Source organism: Marmota monax, unplaced genomic scaffold, assembly GCF_021218885.2.
Source record: "Marmota monax isolate L192 unplaced genomic scaffold, Marmota_monax_Labrador192_F-V1.1 WCK01_AAM20220418_F8-fsc00943, whole genome shotgun sequence".
NCBI lineage: Eukaryota > Metazoa > Chordata > Mammalia > Rodentia > Sciuridae > Marmota > Marmota monax.
This window is the reverse complement of record NW_026693299.1, coordinates 26554-50111: the sequence shown is the minus strand read 5'-3', so window position 1 is coordinate 50111 and position 23558 is coordinate 26554. Positions and strand designations below refer to the sequence as shown.

At 38.3% G+C, this 23558-nt stretch overlaps 1 long non-coding RNA gene across 1 annotated transcript; it reads right to left on the bottom strand.

Annotated features, from left to right (window-relative positions):
* Positions 1 to 4032: 4032 nt before the first annotated feature.
* Positions 4033 to 21109, bottom strand: LOC131424639 (uncharacterized). Its single transcript, XR_009227996.1, has 2 exons — positions 20975 to 21109; positions 4033 to 17107 (listed from the first exon to the last, which is right to left on the bottom strand). It is a non-coding gene; the product is annotated as an uncharacterized LOC131424639 (long non-coding RNA).
* Positions 21110 to 23558: the final 2449 nt, after the last annotated feature.

Here is a 23558-nt window from a genome sequence, read left to right as displayed (position 1 = left end):
AAGCAAATATCTTTATAATCCTTGGGGCCAGATCCCTGTCAGGACTTCTGCCTAAGAAAGTGAAGTAGGGAATGAGAGAGAGGGGGTTTAAGGGCAGAGCTATGGTCTAGCATCTGAAGCTTCCTGTCTACTGGCATGAGTAATGAGGAAATAAAACACAGAGCTGTACCTGAAGTGGGAAGACTCATTTGGTTTCTATTCTGCTCCCCAGTCTGGAAGATGGTGTTCTCAGAGGGGCTAGGGAAGAGGCAGAGTCACTGAGCTGCCTGTGTAGCAGCCAAGGCAGTAGAAAAACAAGTTCCCACACTGGGCAGAGTCCTCCTGATGTTAACCTCCAATGCAGCTACCCCTGGTCTGTTTTTTTTTTTTTTTTCATCTTAAAAAAGCATGTCAAATGACCTAAATCCAAAAATAGGGCACTTCACGCTCAAGACTATTTTAAATAGCATCTTTTTTTAAAAAAAAGAAAAAAACCCTACATTTCCATTTCTGTGACTCTCCCCCCCACCATCCCTTGAAAACAGAAAATACCATAGCTGGTTGTCATTCAATCTAAAATCAGACACCATGCCAGCTGGAATCCTAGGTCTATTTATTATGTGCACAGTTCTTACATTAACTGTTTGTTAAAGACTGATTTCACCACCACTGAGATACAATAAAACTCAAGGTTCTTTCATTTTTTGCCAGAAAGATTGATTTAAGTGTGACCCATCTGAAAAATGCTATTCAAAGACAGGAACAGAAGTACTATTCAATAACTGATCCAACTGTATTTCTGAAGGAATCAAGTTTAAATCTAAGTTAGTATCTAATGGATTGGGAACAAGATAGAAGTAAATATCTATGACTTCTGCTCTATTTGCATATCAGGTCATTTATAAATTCCCAACGTTCTACAGTCTGTAGCATATTTAGTCAGTTAGGTGCACAGACACCTGGAAAAGGTAATCCAGTAGGAGCAGTAACTTTTCCTCCACTTGGGAAAATTGCTCACCTTGGCTGTGTATGACAGTTTCACACGTAGTACAGGTTGCAATTCACCCAGAGAGTTTTAGAAAAAGTAGAGAATCAGAGTTTCCAGCTCACATGCCTTTATAAAAGTTCACAAATTTGTCCTTACACAGCTCATAGATGGCATACAATGCCAACACGATACACGTGTGTTGACAGGTATACATGCGATTGGGCCTCTTCCAGATCTACAGACATGATAGTTTTCTCTTCTACAAGATAGGTTCTGCTGGATTGGTTTTTTCCAGCCAGCCCCGCAGGCTCCTCTCTTCTCCAAACATAGGGTATCTATCACTTATTTCAAGGTCTTAAATGTAGGTCAGCTGCGTCTTGATGCATTTAGTTTGGGTCCTTCGTCACCATGTCCCTGGAACACAGCAGGGTTTATGCCTTCCCATCAGCTGTGTAACTGGGGCATTTCCCCAGCACATCTCCAACTCCAACCTGAAGCCCACCTTGTCGGAGTCTCAAAGGCAAAGAATGGGCCTTTGATTAATATGGGATGGAGTGGAGTAGATGAGAAGGAGAAGGAAAGGAAGGGTATGATGGGTGAGAAGAAAAGAGAGGCCAGGGGATGGCAAAGCATTGAAGGAAAGGGGAAGCTACTGAGGAACAAAATGGCTATCTGGGAACACAACACAAAAAGGACCTCAAATAAGAAAAAGAGGGGAATGAGGAGTCAGCCAAAAGACAAAAGTAGATGGAAAATCGAGTCATGGAGACAAAAGGTGAAATATTTTCAAGAGAGATAGATCGATCCCAAAGAGGGGACCCACTGAGGAAGTCTTCCCCTTACCAATAAAAGGCACAAACAAATGAATTGAGCACCTAGGGCTGAGTTGATCAGGGATAACATCCTCAAAAGCTTTCAGAGAGCTAAGTGTGGTGGTGCACACCTTTAATCCCAGCAACTCAGGGGGCTGAGGCAGGAAGATTTCAATTTTGAGGCTAACCTCAGGAACTTAGCAAGACCTTAAGCAACTCAGTGAGAACCTGTCTCAAAATATTTTTTTTTTTTAAATGGGGGCTGCAGGGCTGGAATGTAGTTCAGTGGTGAAGCAATCCTAGGTTCAATGCTCCATACCAAAAATAAAGAAAGGAAGGAAGGAAGGGAGGGAGGGAGGGAGGGAGGGGAAGGAAGGAAGGAAAGAAAGGAGGGGGAGGGAGGGGGGAAATTCTGAAGAGGAGGCAACTTCCTAAAATGCTGAGGAGACTACAGGAACAGAACTCTTGAGCTGTGGATAGTGAAGCAGAAAGTATCTGACTATAGAGTAAAAAGAGGGTAAACGTGAGATACTTGTACCTTTTCTTCAGTGTACTCCACCACATGCATTATAAATAATAATAAAAAGACTAAATTACATTTTTGTTTAAGGATGGCTTTTTAAGTGGGCCAAGTGTAATTTCAGCAGATTTATGCCCAAAATAATTTCTCTCCTTTTTCTTACCAAGAACTGAAATTCCTAACATAAGGAACAATCTCTCATTTCACAATTAAAAGGAAAACTCAAAATGCAAATACCAAGGTTCTCGAAACAACATACGGTGGTTACGTTTCTATTAGTATGGATGAACAATATCATATATCCTCCCTAGACAGAGAAAAAAAGAAGTTAAAGACAAAAAGTCATAGCTCCAAGAAATGCAGACATAGTTCAACCTAGAGAAGAGGAAGAAAAAATAGAGTTGGAGACACCAGTGACAAACTATCAGCTTTACCATCTTGTCCAAAAGCAACTCTATCCAGTTTCAAGTCTGCATAGATATCTAGGATCAATGCATGCTCGGATACTGCACCTGAAAGGACCTCTGATCATGAGGCATGCATGACATTTATTAAAACCAGGGCCAGTGAGAGTCCCATAAGATTGAAGGGCACATAAAAATAAGCTCAACAAAGAAAAACATTCTTTAAATTTTTACCTTAAAATTCCATTTAGTTCATTTATACATAGAAAATGTCAGCCTATACTAAAACAGACCTGCTATAATAACAGATTCCACCCATACCACTGTTATTTGCATTTCTGGACGGCCTTTAAAACCACAAATCCAAGTCTAATTAAATATCCATCAGTGAAAGATCATGGTAAAGAATGTAAGATCTAGAGACAGACAATCTGGTGTGAATTCTGGCTTGGCTACTAACTTATTAGTTGTCTTACTCTGTGTATACCCTATAACCACTATTAAGTGTTAATTCCCTCCTCTGTATACAAGGGATAGTATCTGGTTTACAGAATAAAGTGGGTTACATGAGAAAATGTACATAAAGCCCTTAACACAATTTTTGGCACAACAAATGTTAAATAAACATTAGTAATGAAAGTTCTTGTTATTCATGCTATTCTTCTGCTTAGAGCACCTTGGTGGTATCAATGTGATAGAATGTAACAATCCATCCCAATATAGACTGTGGGGTCTTCATTCTTGAAAAAAATTTTCAATTAACTAGCCAATTAATTAATTTAAAAAGCCTAACATCTTATAACTCTATAAATATTCACTTATTTATCTACGTTTTAAGACCAGAAAATTCTACTTAGCTCCACATTTAACCAAAATGATCAATATGGGAAATATTGATAATATCTGTGAAAGACACAAAAAAGTTTGATAGCTTTTGAATATGGAAGTTGGAGAATTCCAAAGCAATAGAACCTATTGAATTAATTCAGACATATATCATGAGTTCACCATTGTATTCCCTAGGACTTAGAGTAAAAACCTGATGAAAAGGGATTAATCTCCATAACTGGTATTACCAGCACCTGGAAAAGCCAGTTGCATAAAAGGATTAACAGAGCAGTTATGCATGGGGCTAATTGCTGTGATTTATTTTAATGACGATGCTGGGACTAAGGACAATCCTGACAAAGTTAGGAACCTCCAGAAATCCAAGCAAAAGGAACCCTCAGGAAGTTGGGGCAGAGTCTAGGCTGGGTACAGGCAAGACCTACATGCCTAACCTCTTCAAGGGCAGGAAATCTAGTCTCATTAGTTCTTTTTCTTTTTATATTAGAGTGTTTTTAATCACAAAACAATGATAATAAAGAAAGCTTGTCCACTCTGAAAAGGGAAATAAAATCCCTTATGTACTTAATAATTTTCTAAGTCACAATGCTGGAAAATACAATATCAGGTTACTTCGAAAGAGTCATTGTACTAAATAAAGCAAAGGCTCAGAAGATATACCTGTGTTCAAATCCCAGTGGAGCCCCTTTATAGAATAATTTGGGGCAAATCACTTACTTTAATAACTGTTTTAAAAAGCTACCTCATAAAGCTGATATCAGGATTTAATGAGAAAAATGCAGGTAAATGCTTAGCACAGGCCCTGGATCATAAAAAAGTCTGAATAGCTCTATAAACTCAATCTTAGAACTAACTTTGCAATGTTATCTGCAAATTTGTGTAATCCAAAAAAATTAAATGGTCTTTGGGCATTATCAACCATCAGCCCTGAGGAGCCAAAAAGATTATGATAAATTTCCCCTTTACCATATGTTACATTTAAATAATGATTTAAATCTTTTCCTCTGCAATTCCAACCTCTCCCAAAGTGATTCAAAGAAGGAGTTTCATTTGTTATGAAGCATTTTTTAAAATCTCTAAACAATAAAATTAAGACATTAATTTAACTTCATAAGACTTTTCCCTTAAATGTATATATATATATCTCACATATATTCACTTAAAGTCATCAGAGTAGGGGATTATTACTTTCTCTATGAACTTTAACCTCAGTGTGCACCATTTCTAATCTAAAATTTTCTCCATTCTATTTAGATTGGCCCAAACTCCCTAGCTAAAACTTAACAAGAAGTTATATCCAAACGTGCCAATGGTCCACACGCAGCCATCCGTGAAATTATTGATTTGGATGAAAAACACAACTGGACCTAAAGGAATTTTTTTAAATTTATGAGGCAGGAGAAATAGCCACTGAATTTTTGACAATGTTTAATTTCAATATTTAACACTGGGGTCTGTAGAGTTTGATTGGTTGGTTGGTTTAGTACTTTCAGTTTTTACTATCTTATATGAAAACTAAAAAGAGTATTATATTTCTGCTTTCTATTCTATATCAATAACTTCTCCTAATGCAGGTTATTTGTATTGAGAAATTGTCTTTCACAGAATGAACTTAACCAAAAACAGAAACCTATGACAGGTCAACGAAGTTTAAAAGTTAAGTCGTGTTATATTTAATCCTTAAATTACATCATACTTATAGGCTAGCTAACCAGAAACCCAACCGGAACTTTCTATTCTCCTAATATATGAAAATCAAATTTTAGATTAGAACCACAGATTTTAATGGTTTACTAGCCTCAAGATCATCTCAGTAACTTCATGGCCAAAAAAATAACCATTAATGAAGAAGAAAAAGTGAAAGTCAAAATGTTTTCTTTACGAAACATTACATATATAAAGTACATTTATTCTAGGTATATATTTTATATTCTTTAAGCTATCTCAAAATTCCTATGTAGAATCTTAGATTTCTTAGCATTTTTACACAATATCCTCAATTCTAAAAGCATCATTTCTTTCAAAGCAAAATTAAGTTAGTTGTCTCCAACCAGTCTTTGTTTAAATTTTTGGCAATAGCAAAATATATAGGACAAAAGTTGAGAGAACAAAATAAAGGTGAAGAAAAAAGTGGGAAAAGGCATAAAGTGATATGAAAATATTCAGAAAACACTGAGTACCCAGCAGTACAGGAAGACTATAAGGCACCCTCCCTTCTATGGAAGAAGTTAAGTACCATGTTGCATTAGGAACAATAATGAAGCCAGAGTATTATAACATATTATAAAATAATCAGATGTACAACACAGGAAATGGGAAGAAAGAGATGGCCATGAAGTAGACTAATGGTGAGAAATCTCATGAAGGAGATGACATTTAAGCTTGAGTTTGAAGCTCAGGTAGAATGATTTGAATAAGCCAGCGAAAGGTAAAAAAGGCACTCCTCACCAAGAGCAACAAAGGTCCTAAATGGAACAAAGCATAATGTCTTGGTCCAGAGCGAAAAGAAAGGTCTGCTTATAATTAAAGGGTTTTTTTAAGGAAATGCTAACATTTTCCCTTGGATCACAGATTATAATTATTTATTATCATCATATATATTTTAATATTTAATATTAGTATTATCCATATTTTATGGGACAATAAACTGAGACACAGAAAGGCTGAGTGTCTTGCTCAAGGCCACATAATCACCTCCTGAGGAGAATGCAGCACTCCTTCCACTCTACCACCCTTACCGCAGGGGCATGAGGTTGGACGAGCAAGCAACATTATAGGAAAGACAATCCATCCACAGAGGCTTGAGAATGCTGGTGAAGTGATGACAATACTTTTTTAAGAACATTACTAATCATGCCACAGTGAACTGGATAGAACTTAACTGACATAGTGATGAGCCAAAAAAAAAAAAAAAAAAATACTTCAGAAGCTGGTGAAGTAATCCTGAGAGAAGTGGTGAAAGCCGGATTAGGGGTTTGCAGTGATATTAGAGAAAGAAAGAAATACATCAGATATGGCCAAAGCAACAAAAAATGGTGACTTGGTGGGTGCAGGAAAAAAAGAATGAAGTCAGAAATTAAAGTATCATCCAGTGAAAAACGGATGGTGTAGTTCATTACATAGCAGTCAGACTCAACAGCTTCCCCTGGCCCTTACTCTCCTGCAAAGCCATGTTTTCCTCCTCACTGGCCATTTTCCAACTTCCAACTCTATCCTTTCATTCATTCATATTTTGCAGGCTGACTGTGGATTGGACAGTGGTCAGACTCTAAGAAACAGAGATTACAGTAAAAGTAATAATGAAAACAAAACCATTTATTAAGCTCTTATTCTATGTATGACAACCACTGTTTTAAATGTTTTATATTAATTAAACTCATTTGATCCCCAGTATAACTCTATAGGCTAAGCAAAAGTTATTATTCCTACTTTGGAGAGAAGGAGGACATAGAATCCATCAAGTGTACACCTCCTTTCCCTGCCTGTCTCCTTTCACCAGATTGATGGAATGCCATTCTGCATTCCCTCAGCCCCCTACCCATGCCTCAGATGTAGCCTAGATGACTCTGTATTATTATCCCTGATTCATATGTATGTTTGTTTGCCTCTCCAGGTTGACTATGAACTCCTCAAGGAGCAAGAACTATATCTTAGTCACCTATGTAAACCCAGGTCAAATTGCATGTGCTCAATAAAACCTGTTGAAGGAATGAATACATTGACGAATATGAACAATCTGTTCCAGCCGAACTGGTCCATTTGGAGTCTCTACCAGCTTGGCATATTCACAGTCCCCACTTCCCAGAACAGTTCTCTCAATTATGTTGCACACATTGAAAAACCCCACTTATCCTTCCCAACGCTCAGCTTAAATTCCACCTGCACCATGTACCAACAAGTTGGAGGAGTTGCAATTTGTTGGGTAGTAATCTCCACTCTAACAATCAACTCTTCATTAATGCTCTCAACCACATTCCCTTTCCCTGCAGAAACTATTTCTTTAGATCATAAACTTGAAGATACAGCTATAAATTTAATTTAAAAAGGCAATTCTCAATATAATAATGAGTGCCAAATCCCTATTCTTTCAATATCTTCAAGCTTCTCAAGTTATTCCTGTTTTATTTTGTTTCCATGGGGAGAAGTTCATGGTAAGAATTAGAGACATTCAGTTCTATCAGACCAAATACACCACAACTGAGAATACATATACACATTGATATACTAAGAAAGTCAAAGTCAAGGAACCAAACTTATAATCAGTTCAACCATCTATTACATGCCTTTAGGAAAAAAATCATCACCTCTCTCAGCTTTAGCTTCCTGAGATACAAATTACAGATGATAACCACCATCTCTATCCTCAGCAGTTTGTTCCAGAGTATTTTACATTATAGTATCACAAAAAGCATTACAAAATTTCATATCATGCATTAATAAAGTTTCAATTAAATACTTCACTAGACAAACTGTTATACCAGATTCTGTAAACAGTACACCTAAGAAAATGTTTTGTTTATTAAGAAACATACAACTATAGTTCATAACTTTTTAAGCAAGTACTCTTTACCATGGATATATATTTTTGCAAGCAAATATTTACTTGTAAACTACCGTATCTAAATTCTCTTTTTCTGGTCAATCAAAACTTATTGTAAGGTACTAGAAATTAGTATTGAGATTAGATTTTTTGGTTCTTGTGCTAAGAATTTCTGTATGCTAGTCTTCATTAAAAAAATTTAATTATGAGGAATTTAGAAACAAAATAACCCAGGATTATGTCATATTTCAGATTTTTTTTGGCTATCATACTCGTGGTTATAGTTTATTGTAAGGCAAGGACACGGAGGGTTCCAAATGTCTCAGGATATGGTACCTTCTCAGTGTTGATATATATGACTACATAGAGAGAGTATTGCCAACCAAGCAAGTTGACCCAAGTCTCCATGTGCAGAAATTTTATTAGGGCTGCATTAGATAAGCATGACTGATTGATTGCCTACCTAGTAGAAACTCAGCCCCAGGTTGGCAGATACATGATACAAATTTCCCACTCTAAAATCACTTGATTGGCATTTCTGGTGTGACCAGTTTCTACCCTACATATTTCAGATTTTTTAATGTTAAAAACAATGAAATCATTAAATTTTAAATTTCTCAATCAATATTTACTTCCAATATTTTAGACAAAATATTAATATATGGGCTGGGGTTGTGGCTCAGTGGTAGAGTGCTCGCCTAGCACATGCAAGGCCCTGGGTTTGATTCTCAGCACCACATACAAATAAATAAAGTAAAGGTATTATATCCATGTACAATTAAAAAAATTTAAAAATATATATTAATATATTTTCACTCTCCAAATAAAAGATTCCCTAACACACACACATACATATAGTTTCCTAAATTGTGCTTTTTAGGCTTTTACTTCTTATATGCAGCAACTCTTGGATGCTAATTAAATTATTTCCATATGTTTTTATTTTCTTTTTGGTTGGTTAAAGGTTTTTACAAGATATTCTTACTATAGCATGATTCTGGTAGTCTTCATGCTACTTGTTGTTCCAATTAATTAAAACAGTTTAAAGCATAAATTATTTAAATCTTATTTTAACCATAATTTTGTAGCTAAATTTTTTTCCCCAAAACTTTGCAAACATTCTGTGCAAACTTAATTAATGCTGAGGAAAAAGGATTTTAATAGTTGCCCAATGTTCTTCAAAAGACAAAAAGAATAATGAAACATGCTCATCTGAACTCCACCCATTTTTCAATTTCAACATAGTAAATCTCCTGTTTTTTCTTAGGGCATATTCAAAAGCATACATATTGGTATTGGTTATTACTGAAGATAATTTATGCAATCATGAGTCAAAGATGCTAAGTTGACAAAAAGAAAACCATGCAAGTAAGCAAACCCTAACATCTGAGAGGCACACCCTCTCAGTATATAAAGGCTTGCCACTGTCCTTGGTAGCAGGCACTCCCTGAGCTCAACAGCATCAACATGTCTGTTCGATACAGCTCAAGCAAGCAGTACTCTTCCTCCCGCAGTGGAGGGGAGGAGGTGGAGGAGGATCATCCCTCAGAATTTCAAGCAGCAAAGGCTCCCTTGGTGGAGGATATAGCTCAGGGGGCTTCAGTGGTGGCTCTTTTAGCCGTGGGAGCTCTGGTGGAGGCTGTTTTGGGGGCTCTTCAGATGGCTTTGGAGGAATAGGAGGAGGTTATGGTGGAGGTAGCTTTGGTGGAGGCTTCGGAAGCAGCAGCTTTGGTGGGGGCTATGGAAGTGGGGGCTATGGAAGTGGGGGCTATGGAGGAGGCAGCTTTGGAGGTGGCAGTTTCGGTGGGGGCAGCTTTGGTGGAGGTGGCTATGGAGGAGGCTTTGGTGGTGGATTTGGAGGAGATGGTGGCCTTCTCTCTGGAAATGAAAAAGTAACCATGCAGAATCTGAATGACCGGCTGGCTTCCTACCTTGACAAAGTTCGGGCTCTGGAAGAATCAAACTATGAGCTGGAAGGTAAAATCAAGGAGTGGTATGAAAAGCATGGCAACTCAAGCCAGTGGGAGCCTCGGGACTACAGCAAATACTACCAAACCATTGAAGAACTGAAAAATCAGGTAAGGAGCATTTTAAAATCCAACTTTAAATTTAATTCTATCCCTGTAATATGGGTAGATGAATCTTAAGTATAATATAGCTGTTCACTGTGATTTTCTTGCTTCCAAATAAATCCAGTCTCATCAAGGATAAATTGAATGAAGGTATGGTCATGGCAATCTTCATCCAGCATGTGTTTTGTCTGTCTTACATGATGCAGATTAACAAGGAATTTTAGATTTTAATGAACATATAATGAGCCCACAGTTAAATATGCCAGATCATTTAAAAATGTAAGAGCTGAAAAATATTAAATGAATAAGAACAAAAATATTATTAAGACTGATAACAAATAAGCCATATTCAATAGCAACATTGCAAAATCCATGAAGTCTCCTTTATGGAATTGGGATATTGCTTAACTCCAGGGAATCTGTGAATTGTACCTACCAGTTCAGAGTATATCTATTTAGAAATATTTATAGCAAATGGAACAAATACAGGGGTGAGCCAGTCAAAAGTTGGTTGAAATACATAAAAATCACTAAGTATAAAAGAGGCTAATACATTAATAGGATTACATATAGTTAGTTTTCAGAAAGGGATGACACAGAAATAGAATAGTGTAGAAACTTCAAGATAGGTTTTTAAATTTAAGTTTGTGGGTAAGCTTAAAATATTTTATATTTAAAAATAATCCACACAAAAAGTTTTTGGAAGAGAACAACATAAAAATGCAGCTTATCTATGCCACTATAAAAGCCATATTTGCATCTGACCTTTTCTTAAATGACTGTTCCTCCTGATCCTCAACCTAACAACGGACAACGCCAACGTCCTGCTTCAGATTGACAATGCCAGGCTGGCAGCTGATGACTTCAGAATGAAGTAAGCTAATTGAATGTGCAATACTATCAATACAAATACATCAATTGTTTGTAATAGTGACTTTAGATGCCATAGTAGCATTTACATTTTCCTGAATTCATTCAAAGTGACAGAACTGGAATTATCTGAGAAAGTTTCAATTTCAGAATTACCTTCCTGGTAAGCTTTAAAGGAAGAAAATGCATTTAAAGTAATTGCTAATCTTCCTATGTGAGTTAGTATATGGTAAATATTGCAAGGACATGAAATCAACTCTAAATTTTTTAAAGTCTTTTTCCACATACAACTCCTTCTTAAGAATTGTATCCAATATATGTATCATGCTTGTTGCAGGTATGAGAATGAGGTAACCCTGCGACAAAGCGTGGAGGCCGACATCAACGGCCTGCACAGGGTGCTGGACGAGCTGACCCTCACCAAGGCTGATCTGGAGATGCAGATCGAGAGCCTGACTGAAGAGCTGCAGTACCTGAAGAAGAACCATGAAGAGGTGATACAAAATTATATTTCCCCCAATTTTTCAAAAGGTTCATTGTGGTCATGGTGCAGTCATTAAATCTTTTTTTGTTCCTCAAACAGGAAATGAGAGACCTTCAGAACGTATCTACTGGTGACGTGAATGTGGAAATGAATGCTGCCCCAGGTGTTGATCTGACTGAACTTCTGAATAACATGAGAAGCCAATATGAGCAACTTGCTGAAAAGAACAGAAAGGATGCTGAAGCCTGGTTCAATGAAAAGGTAAGTCAACCACCCTTCACAGTGAAGCCCATGTAAGTTCTGTTGTCATGTCCGAGGTTTCTCATATTTTCCCATTTTTATAATTCCAGAGCAAGGAACTGACTACAGAAATCGATAACAACATTGAACAAATGTCCAGCCACAAATCCGAAATTACTGAATTGAGACGCACGGTTCAAGGTCTAGAGATTGAACTACAGTCCCAACTGGCCCTGGTATGTTAAGTCTTGAGACATGACTTCCATTTTATCATAGAAACACAGAGCTGAGGATAAGAAAGCAGAAATAAAACTGGAACTCTATGCTAATGGAGGAAAAGAACTATTAGTATCAGTATGAAGTGCTGAGATTGAAATGTTGCCATTACATAAAACACTAATTTTATTCATTTCCCTTTTTCTCCAGTAGTATCTTATTAAATAATTTGATAAGCTTCAGTATGCCAATTGAACAACGAGGTCATTAAGCAACAACAAAATCCTCTTTTCAGAAACAATCCCTGGAAGCCTCCTTGGCAGAAACGGAAGGTCGCTACTGTGTGCAGCTCTCACAGATTCAGGGCCAGATCACCTCCCTGAAGGAACAGCTGCAACAGATTAGAGCTGAAACCGAGTGCCAGAACGCTGAATACCAACAACTCCTGGATATTAAGATCCGACTGGAGAATGAAATTCAAACCTACCGCAGCCTGCTAGAAGGAGAGGGAAGGTAATTGGAAAACTGGGGAAAAAAAAAAATCCCAATTGTTTTCATTCAATATTATGAATAGCAAGGCTTATCCAAACTCCCAAGGAAATGCCAGAGGATGGGAAGAAGGGAGGTGTAAGGAGGAGGCAGGGTACCGAAAAAGGAGTGAATGAATCTCAGGGCTGTGTGTAGTTAAGTTTGTTTTAAACAGTGGGTTTTAAAACACGTGCTTGGCAGTACTGTATTCTCTCAAAACCTTGGCTTATCTACTAAAATAACAATCACCAGAGAGGGAGCCACCCTTTTCCACTGTTACAAGATCACTGCTTAGGACCCTCACCCCTCTTAGTTCCAGAGGCGGATCCTACGGCGGCGGCAGCTACGGGGGCAGTTCCGGCGGCGGCCACGGCGGTAGCTTCGGTGGCGGCAGCTCCGGTGGAGGTGGTCACGGCGGCAGTTCCGGCGGCGGCCTCTGCGGCAGCTTTGGCGGTGGCAGCTCCGGCGGAGGCCAGAGCGGAAGCGGAGGCTTCAAATCCTCCTCTTCCGGGTCCGCTGGAGAGGTCTCATCTAAGGGACCAAGGTCAGCAGAAAATCTCTGGGGTAATCAGAATTAGTTTTAACTCTACGTGATGGTTTTAGTGCTTCCTCAGCTCTAGGGCTGTTTTTAAAAATGAAAATCTTAGGGTTTTCATTTGCATTTTTTAACAAAACGCACTTTTGAGTAAACATTGATTGGATTATTTTTAATGTGAAAATTTGAATTTTCCTTTCTTAAAAAGTGCAATATCGTTTTTCCTTTTGAATATTTGCATGTTTATTAGCAAGGATACCTACAAATTGCTTAACCTAAATTCTAATTTATTTATTATTATTCACAGATACTAACAAAACCAGAGTGATCAAGACAATTATTGAAGAAGTGACACCTGATGGTAGAGTTCTTTCATCTATGGTTGAATCAGAAACCAAGAAGCACTACTAATAAGTAGCATCAAGACGAAAGAGTCTCCCTTCGCACAGGCCATTATATAACAGATGCATGGCAAAATGTTCAACACTTCTGTCTTAATGGTCTGTGGAAACAGGTTCACTCCTTGAAAATAAGGTGTCTAAAAGGTGTTTTGTGATTTCTGTAGTTCTTCTTTTCACTTTGCCAGAAAGTGTTTTTTCATGGAAAAAGAAAAAAGAAAAACTTTCTGTTCTCATTTACTAATGAATTTCAATAAACTTTCTTACTGATGCAAACTATCTGAATTTGTCAGAGTTTTTCTTTACTTAATCTTGTGGGTATGCTCAGACCAAATTAATCAATCTCACTGAATAAAAAGGTTCAGAAATCCCCAGTCTTATACTTTCTTAAAGATATGCAATATGTAGTAAGCTCCCATCTCTCTTGGCTTTAAACTATTTCAGTCCTGGAAGTTTAAAATATTTCAAATAAGACCCAAAAAAATAAAAATGGAAATTCCACATTTTCTGATTGTCTACTCACATTTGCCTGCCCTTATTCCTATATTACTTCATTCCAATTGCTATATTGCTTAAAAGATACTTTCCAAACTTAACCAGCCCAGTAAAATATCAAGGCCGGCAAAATTACTTGGTGTCTATCAGATGATGCCAGTGTGATCAAAGGGGCAACTCTAGGTCTCTGCTTTCCACAATCCTCCCCAGGGATCAGTACTAAAGACCTGGTATTTTCAGGGTTAGCCCAGTGCCATCCCTTAGCCAATAATAACCCAGCCGGCTTTACTTAGTACTCTGCTAGGTAATACTATAAGGGGAAAAAAAGAGGCTAGAGTTAATATGTCCCCCTAAAACTACTTGTGTTCCCTGGTGGTCTCCTGGATTACCCATGCCCACCAAATAGCAACCTTCCTCAATACCTTTGAGTTGAGCTCCAGTTTCTCCCAGGATTGGAACCCTGGTTAGCATGACATTTGGGATTCCCTCTACATTATACACTACCCTCAAATCAATTACAAGAGCCATATTTCAATATGAATGGACTTCTTTTACAGTCCAGGCTCCATAACCAACTGGATACCAAGTGTTACCACATCTGAGAAGCTCTCCACTGTAGTTCACTACCTCTTTATATGTGGACATTTGTACCAGCTTCTCTTATTAGAAGATAGTCCCCCATTGAAGACCCAACATGCCTCATTGTGAAGCCCTGAAACAGCTATTGCTGGGTGAGGACTGAGTTCCTACTGTGTGTAATAGTGCTGGAGTGGCTGCTGTTCAGAAACACGATCTTTGAAATTATTGTCTAATAAAGTTAACCAAATCCCTGGGATGGATTGCATTGTTCATAATGTGAGATGAGCATTGTCCTTATCCTGCAGAAATAAAAGTTTTCATATCCAATAACATTGATTCAAGACAAGTTATCATGAGACAGTTGTCCTTGGTATTAAGCTTTGTCTCTGTCCATTCTTCCCTCCTTACTCCAGCCAGGATCTTGGCTGGTTAGAATTCTTTATCTAGTTGAGTGGCAACCCAAACCTTCATTCCTGAAAAGCCTCAATACATAGTGATCTTCATACCTTTTCAATCCTCCAATACCTCATTAAACATTTATATTAAATTATCTCAGATACAGTAAGTACCTGATAAAGAATTACTCTCTTGACTGATACTGTGCTACAATGGTTGAATAAATATAATCTGTCAAAAATAATTTTGACAAGAACATTGGTATTTGTGAAAAATAAATTTTTTAAATTATTAAATAGCACATAACACTATTTTTACCACATAGCTTTGTCTTGTAGCTATTTTTTTAAAGTCCTGTACATATTCTTACACATACTAAAATTGTTGTAGAATCCTGCTAAGCAGTTCACAGTGAAACTGGCAGAGTCAACTTGTCACCCATGTGAAATTATACTGCATAGTAAAAAGCTTGTTTCTCCCAAATATTCTCTAATGCTGCTAAAGACCTTAACATTTTGCACACTGGCCTTGATATTTATGATGACTTGATATTTTGCTTGATAATGGAGAACATCTTTGTTAGTATCGCCTTTATCAGGGAGGTAAGCTTGATTAAGATTAAATAAAGGTACATCCAGTATATCCCATCTGGAGTGCATCTTGACAGTAGAAATTGGGGAAAGTGCCTTCTCATGGTTATAAACACGAATTTTCAAGTCAGTGATCCCTGGGTTTCATATCCTGGCATTACATTTACATATTATGTTAACATAGAGAAGTTACTTCTGAACCTTAGTTTTTTTTTTTTAATCTGTACAATAAAAACAAAACAATAGCCTCCTCCCCACGCTTATCCAAGGGAAGTACATTGCAAGACTTTCAGTGAATGCCTGCTAGTACAGAACTCCATACTGTGTTTTTTTTCTATACACACATACCTATAATAAATTTTCACCTTTACAACTTCTCTTCAGTGTATCCAAATTTCCAGCATCACTAGTATTGCACTTTGGGGCCATTATTAAGTAACATAAGGATTTGAGGAACACAACCCCTGCAATACCACAACAGTCAATTTGATAAGTGAGCTTCTAAGTGACTAATGGATGGGTTGTGTATACTGCAATTCTCACCCCAGAAGGAATAGCACAAGATTTCATCACACTACTCAGAACATTACACAATTTAAAAGTTGTAAATTATTTATTTCTGACATTTACCATTTAATATTTTTGGACCTCACTTCACTGTGAGTAACTGAAACCATGCAAAGCAAAACCACATATGATGAGAAACTACTGTAAACCACAAGCTGAAAATTCAAAAGCATTAAGCTAAGTCAAAGGAGCCAGACTCAAAGGCTAATGTGCTGCATCTCGTTTATATGATATTCTTAAATAAGTCAAGCTGGAAAATTAGGAAACAGACCAGAGGTTGCCAGAGGTTGTTCACCACAAAGGGGTACAAGGGAACTTCTCAAAATTATGGAAATGTTCTCCACCTTGTTTCTGGTAGCTACAATACAACTGAATGTGTCGAAGTTAATTGAGTTATACGTTTGCTATAAAGTTCACAGGGGTTTTAAACCTCAATAACCTTTCCTTTTTAAAAAGTGAAAATAAACAAATTGTGACTGAACATTTCATTTTTCAGTGTGTTAAATGTTGTCGATTTCTACTCTATTTTTAGCTCCAAAAACAAAGCTTATACTCTGACAACTGGAAAGTATGGAATGTCCTTATAACAAGGAATGGCACAAATAAATAATTTCCATTATAATACATTTTAATGACCATGCTTTCTGAGTCATACTCTTATTAATCTAAAGAGCCTAGGAATTAAGTAAAGCTGAACCATAGACTGTCTATAATCACATCAGCTTATACCTGCAAGGCTGGTATGAGAAAGAAAAGATGAGAGTCATAACATGCATACAATCTTTAAAATTCTTCCCCCTGCTTCTTCTGGTATCTTGTTATCAAAGTCAGTTTGGGGGTGTGGATGAGTCATATTTGGATAACTAGGTTGTTTCTGTTGGGAAGAGATACAGGGAGCTGGTAGGTAATTGCTACTTGATAGGCAGCCAAGAGAAACAGGCTCACAGCAACGTCTCCTCTCTGATGTATCCTCGCCCTTCCAAGCTCCATGTCACCTCCCTCTTGAGGTCTTTTTTTTCTTCTATAAGAAGTTTATCTTCCAAATTGCCTTTTTAGAAAAGAATGAAATAACGTTCTCCCTGCTGCCCATCACTCATTCCTTTTCACCTCCTTCTCCCCAAACCTGTCCATTGTCTTTCTGCCTTCTTAAAATAACTCCAGTTATTGATCTAAAGGAACCTAATGTCTACCCCAGACTTTAGCTCACAGTGCACACCATTTATTGGTTGGTTGAGCATTCATTTAGCAGCATCAGGCACTGTGCCAGGTAATGGGGATAAAATAGTGACCTCAAAGAGCCCATAAATAGCAGAAATAGCCACTCAGAGGACAGAACGCACTACACAGAATTAATCCCAGGTTGCTATGGTAGCTTTAAAATGCAATATTTCCTATACAATTGAAATCATCCCTAGCAACCTATGCCCTCTGAAATGTCCACAGGGGGTCTACATTCAGATTCAAACCAAACTTTCAATCTTCTCATTTCTGGTGGGAAGAGATTCAGGGAGCTAGTAGGTAATTGCTCTTTTTTCCTTTTCATCTACTGTCTTAGTAGAACTGATTATCTTCTCCAAAATTGGTGACAAAGACCAAGATGTCCCATCTTGGTAGGGACAAAATGCATGACATTTATTTATTTGTGGAAACTATGTTGAGATGGAAGAAATGAAATAATCACAATGGAATTTCTACTTCATTCTAATTAAGGGAAAGGTATTCACATAGCTACAAGACTCTAATGATCATAAATACTGTTTAGAATCATTTATATGTATATAATTATTCTTTATGTGTAGGATACTGTATTATATGATGAGGACACACCAAAGTAAGGAAGTCTTTGCTTCTGTTATCAAATGATACAGAGAACAATGACACTCTGTATGTACAGGTAGATTTTACAATTATCAAAGTGCTTATCTCTGTATGTAGAAATCATCTTCAGCACCACCTTGGGACCTATGCAGAGCTCAGAAATACTAAATGACTTGCACAAAGCTTCACACACAGCAAATGGCAGACTTACATCCTGAACCCAGGATCTCTGATTTTTGAGCCTAGAGCTCCTTCTTATAGAGCACAGATTTCTAGACATTTTCTATTACAGACTCCTAGTCAATAAAAATATTCTGATGTGCCCAATGAGTATATTACTTACCTTAAACGATACATAAATGCATGCCTTCATATATGTGCTGTACTGTAGCTCGATGTACAACATATATTAGTGCAAACACAGTGAAAATTTTGGTCACAGCCATGCAGACAGAATTCCTTGCAATTTGGCGTTATAAACTGGAACTAGTTTCCAGACAGGTCATTATAAATAAGATTTTCACTTCAATGAATGTCCCATGGGAGATTCAAAAGTCATGTGGAACACAGGACAAGTCCTTGTGTCAGACTGTATAGTGAATTTCTGGATAGCTGGCATTCTTGCCCCCTGCCCAACCACATGCCAGGAATGATCCTATCACTGTGATGACCACACACACACACACACACACACACACAATGTTCCCTAGAGGACTGTCTCCCTTCACTGAGACTGAGAACTAAGCTTTCATTCCTTGCACATGAAGAGTACCTGTAGGAAAAAAAAACTTGTCAGCATATGTTCCCCAGGAACTCTTTGGGAAGTCCTTCTATAAACTAGACTGTAATCCCAGTGAAATGGGGACCATGTCTGCCTTATCCATCACTATAAACCCAAGCCCAGCACAGTTATCATCACACAAATAGCAAAGGCGCAATAAATATTGGTTAAGTGAGTAACAAAATGAGTGAGTTAATGCCTACACACCTCCCAAGGCAAATCCAGAAAGGCTGAGTTTAAAAAAGAAAAAGAGCAGCCATGTCATCCAGGGTCTCCCATGTGTTAGGAACTTTTCTAGCTCTCCACACTCACTACTTCATTTATGGAAAATATCTAAACTCAGTTAATGGTGGTCCCAACCTTCTACAAGAGTCCTCTCACCTCCAGTAATAGCAGCTCCCTCCCTCCCAGCAGGTGATTTTAGAACCTAAGACACTGGTTCAGAGCCAGTGAGGATACTTCTAAATGTGAATGCAGGCAGAGAGGGTCCCTCCAGTGCTTTCCGATTCATTCACTGTTTCCATGTTTCTCTGGGACTGAGGTAAGAGAAGGCAAGTACTGAAATGGAAGCTCAGGAAAAGCTGCCAACACCAATGGTGTTTTGCACCAATGCAAAAAGAACCCTTCCTTCCATGAATAAAGCAGAAGAAAAGTGCAGCAGAAACAGCTGTGCCAGAGAAAGATCAAGCCTTCTGGACAATGTCAAGGGTGTGGTGCACTGTGGAACTCCAGCAGGGAAGCCTTTTCAGAACTCTGCCAGGAAGAGGGAAGGGTTTGGAGCCCCTGAAAGTTTAACCCAATAGATCAAGTTCACTCATTTATTCAGAAAACACAATTGAACACCAAATGTCAGGCCATGTGCTGGGTCCTGCAAATAAAAAGCTAAATCAGTCAAAACTGTCCCCCATGATACATGCCACAATAGAAGTATGTGTCAGGGGCTGGAGATCATGGGCAAGCCAATGTTGGAATACGAATTATAATGGCTTATCAGGGAAGATTCACTGAAAGATGTGGCTCTTGGACTGAACCATGGAGAGCAGCACAAATTGAACGATTAAAAGGTGGGAAGTAAACTCTAAAACAAATATGGGCATAGCTACCAGTACTGCACAGAGGTACCCAGCTTCACAACTGTGATTCGTATAAAAAACCTCTATAGGGTACAGAATAGAGGACACAGAAACCAATCCACAAAACTACAACTATCTTATATTTGATAAAGGGGCTAAAAGCATGCAATGGAGGAAGGATAGCATCTTCAACAAATGGTGCTGGGAAAACTGGAAATGCATATGCAACAAAATGAAACTGAATCCCTTTCTCTCACCATGCACAAAAGTTAATTCAAAATGGATCAAGGAGCTTGATATCAAATCAGAGACACGCCGTCTGATAGAAGAAAAAGTTGGCTACGATCTACATTCGGTGGGGTCGGGCTCCAAATTCCTCAATAGGACACCCATAGCACAAAAGTTAATAACTAGAATCAACAAATGGGACTCACTCAAACTAAAAAGTTTTTTCTCAGCAAAAGAAACAATCAGAGAGGTAAATAGAGAGCCTACATCCTGGGAACAAATCTTTACTCCTCACACTTCAGATAGAGCCCTAATATCCAGAGTATACAAAGAACTCAAAAAATTAGACAATAAGAGAACAAACAACCCAATCAACAAATGGGCCAAGGACCTGAACAGACACTTCTCAGAGGAGGACATACAATCAATCAACAAGTACATGAAAAAATGCTCACCATCTCTAGCAGTCAGAGAAATGCAAATCAAAACCACCCTAAGATACCATCTCACTCCAGTTAGATTGGCAGCCATTATGAAGTCAAACAACAACAAGTGCTGGCGAGGATGTGGGGAAAAGGGTACACTTGTACACTGCTGGTGGGACTGCAGATTGGTGCAGCCAATTTGGAAAGCAGTATGGAGATTTCTTGGAAAGCTGGGAATGGAGCCACCATTTGACCCAGCTATTCCCCTTCTCGGTCTATTCCCTAAAGACCTAAAAAGAGCATGCTACAGGGACACTGCTACATCCATGTTCGTAGCAGCACAATTCACAATAGCAAGACTGTGGAACCAACCTAGATGCCCTTCAATAGACGAATGGATAAAAAAAATGTGGCATTTATACACAATGGAGTATTACTCTGCATTAAAAAATGACAAAATCATAGAATTTGCAGGGAAATGGATGGCATTAGAGCAGATTATGCTAAGTGAAGCTAGCCAATCCCTAAAACACAAATAAGTAAATAAAATAGAGGTATTTCGTGCAGAGCAGCACACCCCAGCAACTCACCCTCAACGTCGTTTTCTTTTAAAGGTCTTCTCCCACAAACGCGAAGAATGGAATCCTCAAGCCAGATGGAGCAAGTATTTGTTGAAAACCAGCGTAGAAGACTCGCAGTTCAACACACTGAGGATGGGTGGTCTTCTGCTCCGCCTGCGCCGGCTTCTGCTCGGCCGGCTTCGGCTCGGACGGCTTCGGCTCGGCCGGCGGCGGCGGCGGCTCCAGCTTCTGCTCCGGCGGCTTCGGCTTCTGCTCCGGCGGCTTCGGCTTCTGCTCCGGCGGCTTCGGCTTCTGCTCCGCCGGCTTCTTCTGCTCCGCCGTCTTCTTCTGCTCCGCTGTCTTCAGTTATCTTCTGCGAAGTGTGGCTGGCAAGAGGTCTTATATAGCCCTTGGGTCACTGTGATTGGCTCAAAGTTATGCTAATTAGGGTTTGAAAAATGTACCAATGCTATTGGTCCAGACTTTGTCCAATCAGGTTTGGAAATGATCTAATGCTATTGGTCAATTCTATATTCCCACCATTCATTCATGTCTGCCCCACTTCCATTTTCTCAATGGAGGTTGAGTAGTGGGAAATTGAGGTTGTGGACCCAGCTGCAGTGATGCATGGCATGGGCTTCTGCAGCAGGCCTCCCTGCTGTGCCAAGGCCTGGCTGCTGCAGATGACAGGTCTGTGGAGAAGATAGTACAGGTGAAATGTGATACTATATCAAGAAACAGAAGTCTTTAGCTCTAGTTTATACTAGTTTAAACATGTTTATACTTTCTCTATATGTTTACAAAATTTACATGAAATACTAACTTACTTCAGAGAATTCTAACACATTATGGGAAAAAAAAATTAAGACATGATGATTTGGGCAAAATCAAAGTTTCAGCATCAGGAAGTCTAATATTGGCCAGTTTTTAAAAAGTTTTCGAGAAGTTCCTTATAACCATCCTATATTAAAACAACTTTTGTTCATAAAATTCCACAATCCATCAACACCATGAAGTGTCAGCAAGAATATTTCAACAAAAGCAATTATTGAAGGAATAATTACATATAGAGGGAGGAAACCTAAGGTCCCCCAGAGTATTTTGAAACAGGAAACATTGTTGACCTATTTTCAAATGAGACACAAATCCTTCAGTGTCATCTGAGCAGGAGATCTTCACAAACAGTGACCCAGAGATCTGAGCAAGCAGACTGCATAATATGACAGGTTTCTCTGGATATCACTAACCCTTTCTTGCCTGTGCATGGAGAATCTGAGTGCTGTAGAAGACTGAGTACTCAAGAGCTGTCAAATAACTTGGAAGAATCTGAAGAACCAGTTTTTACTGGTTCACCCAGGATAATGGAATTTTCCCCATTTTGAAAGTCCAAAGGAAATCTGATTGTACTATTCTCTTTTACCTAGTTCTCTACTACTATTCTCTTTCACTAGTTCTAATTTGTCTTCTAGATAAGCAAATAATCACTTTATCCGAGTTTCACAACATAGCAATGAGTAACTTTAGGGTCAAGATGATAGATTTTGGAGAGTTTCCATAGGAAACAAAACAGACACTTTAAAAATACATTCAAAAATATAGATAATACAAGAAATTATATTCTTTGCAATTAATATAGCATCAGACAGACTTACATTTTTTTAAAATGGCTATTGACCCCTGTTATTCATAAAAATCAATTTCAGATGAATAGCAAATGTAAATATGAAAATTAAAACAACAAAGCTTCCGGAAACAAAAATGAAAAAATCATTTCAGGATCTTGCAAAAAGCAAAGTTTGGGTGTCTAATCCCAAGGAGGAAAAGAAGATACCCCTGAAGAGAGGAGCACTGAGGTCAGAGGTTAGATCCCTAATAGGGTGAGCAAGTGATCCTGCATGGAACTGGCTGGGGCATGATGACATCAGCACCCAAGGAGGATGGGGGGATCTTCACAAACAGGAGACCCAGCCAAGAAGTGAGGACAGTGTCAAAGTAGAAGAGAAGCTCAATGGAGTGCTGAGCCCAGGTACAGCAGCAGGAGGAGAGGGCACAACACACAGGAAGTAGGACTTTGCTCAGAGAAGTGACTCCATAATGGATAATGGATGTTGTGATTCTCATTGTTGGTAAAGGAAATTATAAATTTGGAAAGAAAAACCTAGAAAGAGTACTGTGGTGTTGGACTGGAATTGGAGGTGTCATGAACTTATGATCCCCGTTATATAGAGATCCAGAGAGTAAATGTGTTTGTGTGCAAATGTATGAATGCATGTTTGCACTTCTGTACAAATACAGAGCTTCCCAAGATGGCCTGTGAGCAGTTACACTGCAACAGCAAATGCACCCTCAGCACCATATCCATTCTCCTCTTAAACTGAGGAGAAATGGCTGACCACAGGGCCAGGGCAAGGAGAATATAACTGAGCCTGGGATGTCTGGTTGTGTCAAGAAAATTAAAAAAAAAAAAAAAAAAAAAAAAAAGCTTCGGCAATGAAGGAAACATGCCAAAAGTACATAGAAGTCTACTACACAAAAACAGTCCTTGGCCAAATTAGGGAAATTTGAACAATATAAATAATGTTAGTAGCAGAAGATAATACAATAGAACCTACTG